The sequence below is a fragment of the Callorhinus ursinus genome, unplaced genomic scaffold, assembly GCF_003265705.2.
Source record: "Callorhinus ursinus isolate GAN/ISIS: 27379988/994484 unplaced genomic scaffold, GSC_fseal_2.0 scaffold22, whole genome shotgun sequence".
NCBI classification, from domain to species: domain Eukaryota; kingdom Metazoa; phylum Chordata; class Mammalia; order Carnivora; family Otariidae; genus Callorhinus; species Callorhinus ursinus.
In genome coordinates this window covers 20,837,795-20,847,110 of record NW_027397084.1, presented here as the reverse complement: position 1 = coordinate 20,847,110, position 9,316 = coordinate 20,837,795, and the positions used below count along the sequence as shown (strand labels likewise).

The following is a 9,316-nucleotide window of genomic DNA, read 5'->3' as shown; positions in this document are numbered from 1 at the left end:
AGAGCATTAACACACTCAATGTAAAAGTGGGGAGCAACTGGTCCAGCTATCAGGTCCCCCTTGTTCATCTCACATATTTCCATTTCATATACCATGACCCTTGCTATCAGAGACCCAGTGTTTTCTGTTCAGCACCCTCAGATTGCACATAACTGTCCCGATGATGCCGTGAATTCTACTTATGCAATGCATTGTGAACAAACATTAATTTGGTTCAGTTGTCTTAGCTCTGCTGCTGCCTGGTATGGATACTTTTTGCACTGAACTAGAGAGTTCCTAAGTCTCCTTTGTTTCCAGCAGAGTTCAGGTAGGCGAGAAAGTCATGCTCTTTGAGCTCCCCCGCACCTTGGAGAATCTGCCTGAACTGCTCAGCACTTGAAACCACTGTGTCCTCATAGAGCATCCATCAATAAAACAGAGGTTTTCTCAAACCATCCAGGCTTATTTTAAACAGCAACTTTTGATAATTATTCATCAAATCTTGTTTAAATAATGCAAATACTAAACCAGATAGAATGTCAGATAAATAGGCATAAAACAGGATTTCCCCAGGCAAACTAGACATACGGGTTCCCTATCAAGTTGATCCAGAAGTTAGCTAATGCCTCCAAGCACCTGGGTAGGAGCAAATGAAAAGCATCTGTGAAATAAGATAAAATGCTGGGGTTCAACTTTTTCTATACATAATTTTTCAAATACCTGATGAGATAAGACAAACGGAGGAGAAACTAGCAGAAAAAAAAACCAACAGGAAAAGATCCATAGGCACCTCAGATAATGGAATTAAGAAACACAGATTATAAAATAAAGTAAGTCAAGTCTGAAAATTTTCCCCAGGAAAGTGAAAACTATAAAAATTGACCTAGCTGATTAAAAAGCAAACACTTTTATAAATCTGAAAAAATAGACAAAATTTATAACAAATTTGATAAATTTAGTATAATTTAATTCTATTTTCTTTCAACAATTAAAATATCCCACCCACCATCTTTTGGCATTTAAAAAGCTGATGTAAACTCTAATTGTAATTTTCTTGTATTTAGCATCTCCGTATCTTACAGCATCTCTTTTCACTTTATTTTTGATATTCTGTGGTAACACAATTTGTTTAATTTAGTACTTCTTCAACTTTAGGGTTGTATCATCCATTCTGAAAAATTATCAGCTATATCACTTCTAATATCATCTTATCTTCATTTTTTTTCTATTGTGTCCTAATAGAATTTCTTACAGATTGTTGCAGGACCTTATTCTATCCCCTATTAACATCCTTTTGTCTTTTGCAACAAATTTTGATAAAAACAATACATAATAATACCAGCTATCATTATTGTACATTAAAAGTGTGCCAAGAACTGTGTAAAGATTTTACATTTAAATCTTAAGAATCATATTGGAATCTAAAAAACATAGATTAAGTCACTTGCTGATCGCCACCTTCGGGTGGTTTCTGTTTTTCAGTTTTACGTGCAATTTGCCTGATCAAAGTTTAATATTTATTTCAATTGTTGGAATTTTTTATGACTTTTTGTTTTGTTCCTTGTCAAATTCATGTGCTTTTCAAAATGTACTACTAGTGATTTATCAATTCTATTGCTTACCTTGTTGAACACATTAATACACATATTTTAAAGTCTCTCATGTTATTATATTTCCTGTTTCTTGTGTGTCAGATCTCATATTTGTTTTATCTACTTATTCTTTCTCATTGAATTTGTTTCTTTTTTGCTTTGTAACTTAGATTGTGAAGTGATCTTCAGCCGGTTTTCTTATCTCTGAGATTCTTTTTGTCCTGAGTTATCTACTATGGAGTGTAGAAATGAGGGAAGTTTTGAGGGTTTTTTGTGTGAAATACCACTCTATTGTGATATTGTATACTTACCTAATTATGGACACCATATCAGTATCTCAAGTTACCTGAATAACACTTAATGTACATATGTATCCATACCAGCACATGGCATAGTTTGAGTTTTTCATTACTTGCCAATGACACTTTTACCACACATATAACCTAGCCCAGAGCTGCTCACTTCCTTGACAGATCACTACGCCAAGGGCTGCAATTATTTTTTGTTTGTTTGTTTGTTTGTTTGTTATTTTATTAGGTTAATCACCATACATTACATCCTTAGTTTGTGATGTAGTGTTCCATGATTCATTGTTCACGCATAACACCCAGTGCTCCACGCAGAACGTGCCCTCTTTAATACCCATCACCAGGCTAACCCATCCCCTCACCCCCCTCCCCTCTAGAACCCTCAGTTTGTTTCTCAGAGTCCATCATCTCTCATGGTGGGCTGAAATTATTTTGAACTATCTTACAGGAAATGATCTGCCCTTCGAGTTTCAGCTCCAAAGTAGAGAGGAGACTTGGGGCTCAGCATCCTAACTTATTTATTAGCGAAAGCCCTGCCCAAAGGAAGTAGCTCCCCAGAGCTTTGTGGCTCCACTTTCTGTTCTATAATGACACTCTTTTTTTCTTCATTTCCAACATGCGGGAATTCCCTTTGTGCTATAAAACTGAAGAATGCATTTAAAATATTCAATTGTATTTCATGCTGATTTCAATGTGTTTGGAGTGATGATGACAGATGTCTTCAATCCTCTGACAGATGTCTTCAGTCCTCTGTCCCAGAAGATGAACCTCTTGAATGGGATGCTAGAAAGACAGTTTAATACTGTGTCTTTTTGATTCATGGCTCTAGAAAATTTACCTATATATGCAGACCTACACTGTAGAAATAAAATAGGGGTCACTAGCAAGGCCTCTCACTGAAAAATTCTATAATTTCTCCCTTGCCTTTCACTCTACACTTTTGGCTTTATAGATTGGAAGAACACTTCAATCAACCACATTTTGGATATCCCTGGTGTGTCGGGGGTGGACAGTGAAGGGGATGAATAGCTCCATTTCAGGAATGACCAGCTCACGTAAAGAAACTATTGCCTTGACTACCATGATCTTCCTTCCATTCTTTCTCTAAACTGGGGGGAGGGATCATGTTTAGTGATCTGACCATAAAGAAATTAATAAAATAAAATAAAATAAAATAAAATAAAATAAAATAAAATAGTTTTATTTGAAAGTCTGAATTTGGTAAAATAATTTCCACTAGACCTGTTTCAAAGTTTTCTATGAATGCCTAAGATAATTCAGGGTATTTACCTTAAGAAACATTTGCCTATCAGTCCAGGTATTACCATATTATTATTTATTATTATTAAAATAATTACACATCTCAGATTATTCCCCAATAGATTATAACTTCTGAAATTATATTGGCTGGCACAGAGTAGTTCCATAATAAATAATACTTAGTAACAATTAAAATAATAATAACATGTGAAAAATAGTAACTGTGCAATGGATAATATTTAAGATCATAAATTAATCTTCAAAAACACTGCTAGCAATTTAGAAATGACACATAAAATCAGTATAACTTAAGGGTAATTATAAATCTTGGAATAATTCATTTGATTATGTTTTTGGGATGCAACATTTTTGCTTCTAGAATTCCTCGGTGACTACTCCAGCTCTTTAGCTTATATTAGAAATTGACAGCTCATTAACAGCTCATCAGGAATGCCGTTAACTATGCAAAAGAAAGATATTCTGCATAGTAGATTCTTACTTGTGAAATGTGTTGAAGTTTGGGTCAGATTTAGTATTTCAGGGAGAATAAACATCTCTGCCTCGCAATAATGAAAAAGCACACACATGCAGGGTTAAAATGAGGAAAAGAATGCCACAAGTTTCAATATATTTCAAAATATATTCCAATGTGACACACTTCTTTCTGCTACTTTTTCTCTGCCAATTTATAGAAGTTGCCTGTCAATCTCCATTTCCCTTCAAAACACATTCAGTTAACATTCTTTCCAATGTTCTAATTATAAAATCATTTTGAGATTTGGAAGTATTTGTCAGTGGACAAAGCCAAGTCACATTTTATGAATAAACACATAAAAAGAAAATTATAGTATATTTATAGTCTATTTATATTTATAGTATATTTTTTTAAAAATAAAGAAAAAAATGATCCCAAAGGTTTGTTTTGTTTTCAAAAAATAAAAACTTAAGTATAAGAAAACAAAACCTAGGATAGGAAATCACTAAAGACAGAACCAAAACCAAGGAAAGAAAAAAATGATCAAAACCACTTCCACTGTTGGCTTATACCTATATTCACATTTGTATTATGTAAGACCATAGTGCGTGTATAAGTATATATTCCACACACTCCTGCATTGTCGTCTTGACTGTCTTTTACTGATTCTAGTTGCACCTGAATAGCAAAGGCACACAGCAGGTAGCTGGTCTAAGGGCCGCCAGGTGGAGGCTCAGAAATCACCATATTGGTTCAACACATGGGAGCTGCCTGGCTATTCCCCTGAGGAGGTGCACCATTCCTGGTACTGTAACACTATGCATGGAGTGGACAGAGCAAGATCTTATTCCATCTCCTTCCTCCAAAAATCCATTTGATGTACTGTCCTCAGATAGAGGATGTATCAGATATTAAACTGATAAGAACAGATACTACCCTTGATATTAGCCAAAAGGCTGAGAAGTGATGATCCCAAAATTGTAAAAAATGCCCACATCTATCACTCAGCAAACCTCAGTTTGTTTCCTGAGTTTAAGAATTCCTCATATCAGTGAGGTCATATGATACATGTCTTTTTCTGATTGACTTATTTCGCTCAGCATAATATCCTCCAGTTCCATCCACGTCGTTGCAAATGGCAAGAGTTCATTTCTTTTGATGGCTGCATAATATTCCATTGTATATATATACCACTTTTTCTTTATCCATTCATCTGTCAATGGACATCTTGGCTCTTTCCATAGTTTGGCTATTGTGGCCATTGCTGCTATAAACATCGGGGTGCACGTACCCCTTCAGATCCCTACATTTGTATCTTTGGGGTAAATACCCAGTAGTGCAATTGCTGGATCATATGGTAGCTCTATTTCCAACTTTTTGAGGAACCTCCATACTGTTTTCCAAAGTGGCTGCACCAGCTTGTGAATTCTTTTCTTTTCTTTTCTTTTATTATGTTATGTTAATCACCAAACATTACATCATTAGTTTTTGATGTAGTGTTATTTTTCCCTTCCTGCTATCTTCTTCTTCTTCTTCTTCTTCTTCTTCTTCTTCTTCTTCTTCTTCTTCTTCTTCTTCTTCTTCTTCTTCTTCTTCTTCTTTTAACATATAATGTATTATTTGTTTCAGAGGTACAGGTCTGTGATTCAACAGTCTTACACAATTCATAGCACTCACCATAGCACCTACCCTCCCCAATGTCTATCCAAAAAAAAAAAAACAAAAAACAAAAAACAAACCTACATCTATGCTTTGAGCCTGACTGTGGCTAGGAAAACTATAGTCCAGGAGCCAAATCCAGTCCATTACTTATTTCTGTAAAGTTTTATTGGAACACAGCCACACTCATTCATTTTGGAATTATCTATGGCTGTTTTCATGCTATAATAGTAGAATGGAGTAGTTGCAAAATATACCATATGGCCCATAACGCCTAAAATATTTACTATTTGGCTTATACTATTTTATTGATCCCCGATTAGACTGAGATAATTTTTAAATTTATCTTGAGATGTATGTTATTTGAGTTATAAAACAGTATATAGATAGAGGGAATATTTCTTTGGCTGGAAAACCCACAAAACTGGCATCTTTAACTTTGGCTTCTGAACACCTTTATATCTTTAGTTATAAGTAAATCATTGAGTGGTTTATAAGCTTAGATTATAATTCTCGTTTTCACTTTCTTTCTTTGTTATTATAATAGGAATGGGATGTCAGCTCAGAAATGTAGTGTAGAATAAGTGTACTTTAAAATTTAAAATTTATTTACTGTAATTTTTATTTTGAACTCATAGTCCTCCAGAGTAGTAAAAATTTAAACTCAGTGTTTCAACTTGTTGATTTTTCAATATTTCCCAATTTCCATGTCTGCTTGAGCTGCAGAAGCATTGGGAGGACTGGTTATGGATGTTGACTATTCTCTCTTCTAATTTGATTATTTCTCTTGTTTGGATTTCGTCATTAATCCACACATGTGATTCCACAGCTATACGATATTCTCTATGGCATTTGCTCATTACAATCTAGACAGTTCATCACGAGACATTATTCTACCCTCTGGGCCTTTTCATGTCTATTGGATCTACTTCTATTTCACAGCCTTTTTATGGGGACTTGTGATTCACCTTGTTCTTCTTACCTCTGTGGAGAAAAATCCCCATAAGCTCTACTTATCTATTCTTAGTCTTTATCTTTTTCATCTGGGTTTTTGTGCAGCTTCTTTGTGGCTCTGCCTAAGCATAAGGAGCTGAGGTTCTTTTCTAGAATATACCAATGCTTTATTATTTCCACTCTGTCTCCCTCCATTCTGTGGAAGCCCTGCATTTCTCAAATCCCATTTTTCCAATACATGTATTTATGCCCAGTGCTCTTCTCCTGTGAGAGAAGTCTATGATCTATACAAAAGAATCTCAAAAGATGAGCACATATCAATATATCTTGCCACATCTCTCTGCAAAAGCAAGGAGCCCAAATATCAAGTGGTTTAAATAAAGGTGAGAAGGAAAAAGGAAAACAAAACTGGGAAACAAAAATAAAAGTCTGTTAAGGTTTCTAAAATAGTATTTCACTACACCTATTGCTTGCTATTGCCATCTCAAATCTTAATTGAATATTAATTTTGTATATCAGTATCTCAGTACAGATAGGTTAGATTAGGGTAAAGCAACAATTAACCCCCACATCCTTGTAGTGTAATGTGATAAATGTTGATACTTTTTCAACTTCGACTGTATATTCACTACAAGTTGGTGTAGGTGTTTGTGACATAAAGCCTTTCAGAGCTGTAGCATAATGGGGGCTCTAGCATTTTGAGATCCACCCTTCGAAATATGAGTCTCTCCTCTTCATCAAGAAGAGGTAAAAGGAGACTAGAAAACCACGCAGAGACTTTTCTCTGGCTCAGCCAAGATGTGAACTATATCACTATAGCTCACTTATTATTGAGTAGAGTTAGTACACATTTACATATAACAATAAATAGGCTGAAAGTGAGTCTTTTCTATGTCCATGCAAGAGAAATTTGAAATGAGATACAGTAGTATTTCCAACGCAGGGGATATTATGTGATGATAAACATCCAATCCTTGTAAACTTTTGTATAGGGAATCCCAGCGATCATATTTTCAAATCATCTGATAAAACACGCCACAATGCAAGAGAACAATTCTATCTTGGAAAAAAAAAGGAATAAACTAAAAAAAAAAACAGTTTGTCTGGTCAGAAGCAAGTGAGGATAATTCCTCTTTCTAAGGGAAACAATTACAGGAGCATCCAGGATTTCTCCTCTGATACATTCCATATATCAGAACCTTGAGAGGCATGTGCAATTTAATTTTATTCTTTTACTAGTGTAACCACTATGAAAAGATAAGAATTCATAGCAAAAATGAATGTTTTCAAGTTTGCTTTTGCTATGTTAATGAAATACACTCTGTAAAGAAAAAAGTTATAGAAATATATGAATATTTAACTAATAATAGCTACACTATTGTGGCACTATGACATCTTTTATTTATTTTCCTTAAATGGAAGCTCATGAAAAATGAAAAAGCCAATTCTAGAGTCAAAGGACATATTGGCATGGTGTGCCCTCTCAATTAAAACATTTTCTTAAATAAGCAGAAGGGAAGTGTTATGGTAGGAGGAGAACATTAATTTTTCTTTGTTTCAGAAGTTTTAAAAAGTATGATATGTATATATAACATATAAATAGCATATATAATATATATAATGCATGTGTGTGTGAAATTTAATTTAGGACAGTGTGATTTGAAAAATAAGGCAAGCAAAATTAAAAGATTAAAGAGAAAATAATAAAATTAAATTTTATTTCAACACAATGTAGTAATTTTTAATGTGTATTTAAGAAAATCAGAAATGCACATTATTTTCTTATTTATTAATTTGAACCAAAGGATATGATAATGATTTTTGTGGAACAATGTCTTTGAAATTGCTAGAAAAGTAAAAATAACTGTTATAAGTAAGAATGTATCTACAGTTATGTATTAGAGCTCTTTCAATCACAAGTCTATCACATTATGGAAAAAACAACAAACATCTATTTAGTTGGAAACAGCATGTAGAGCAAATGGACTTGAGTCAGCAAACAGGCCACATGACTGTGGAGTCCTGATTCACTTCCTTTCATTAGTTCCCTTTATCAAATAAACTGAAGTTTAAATTACCATCTTCAAAGTTTAATTTATTTTCTTAGTCAAGCAGTTAACCATATTTATAGAGGTCTGACAATTCTAGGAAAGAAAAGTGCTGATAGTAGCACCAATAGGAGAGAGAGATATAAAAAATGTAAATTTCCATTTGAAATGCTAATGGAGTATTTTTCTACAAATGCGGGTAATTATAATTTACCAAAATTTTAATTTGGGGGGCGCTGACATATCAATTTACTTTTAATCAGAATTTCTCCTTCCTTTAATTATATAGTCATTTATTTAATCCAGATTCACAAACATATAATCCTACCTAAATAGATTTAAGCTTAGTGTTGGGTAAAAGAGGGAATATTCTCAGCCTGTGGGAAGATGTCATTCTTAATTTAACACCCATATGATGCATTTATTTTATATCCTATATAATGTATATTTATACATATTTACATATTTATTTATAACACATATTTATTATATATTTATATATAAATTTGTATATTATATACATATATGGAAAATGTCTATGAAGTTGAAGTCATTAGAGGTGAATGTCATGATGTAGTGTATTTTTTTACTGGAAGCAAGTAAGCCTGAACTTAGCTAACTCCAAGAACTGTATTATCAATGGGGATTCTTATAGCGGATGACATTTTGAATTACATATCTTCTAAATAATTTTCAAATTATAAATTCATCTTTTAGAATCAAATCCTCATCTAATATAAGAATCTCCATCTGTATTACAGTTCTTGGAGTTAGCTAAGTTAGGCTTACTTGCTTCTAGTAAAAGAAAATACACTACCTCATGACATTCACCTCTAATGACTTCAACTTCATGGACATTTTTCTTAGATTGTGTTGCCTAGGAGCCCACATAGGAGGTTTACTCAATGTAGGATGGGAGTGTCCTTGGAATCAACATCTGTGAGGGAGGGAAGGAAGTAGGATTACACGGATGAAGGAATTAAACTGGAATGCTATTGCACAAAGGCCTCAACCACGTGATGGAGAGTTCTGAAGCGAGGG

The 9,316-nt window shown here is 33.7% G+C and overlaps 1 non-coding gene across 1 annotated transcript; it reads right to left on the bottom strand.

Annotated features, from left to right (window-relative positions):
- Window positions 1-4,400: 4,400 nt before the first annotated feature.
- LOC112838087 (U2 spliceosomal RNA) lies at window positions 4,401-4,582 on the bottom strand. Its single transcript, XR_003211885.1, has one exon. It is a non-coding gene; the product is annotated as a U2 spliceosomal RNA (small nuclear RNA).
- Window positions 4,583-9,316: the final 4,734 nt, after the last annotated feature.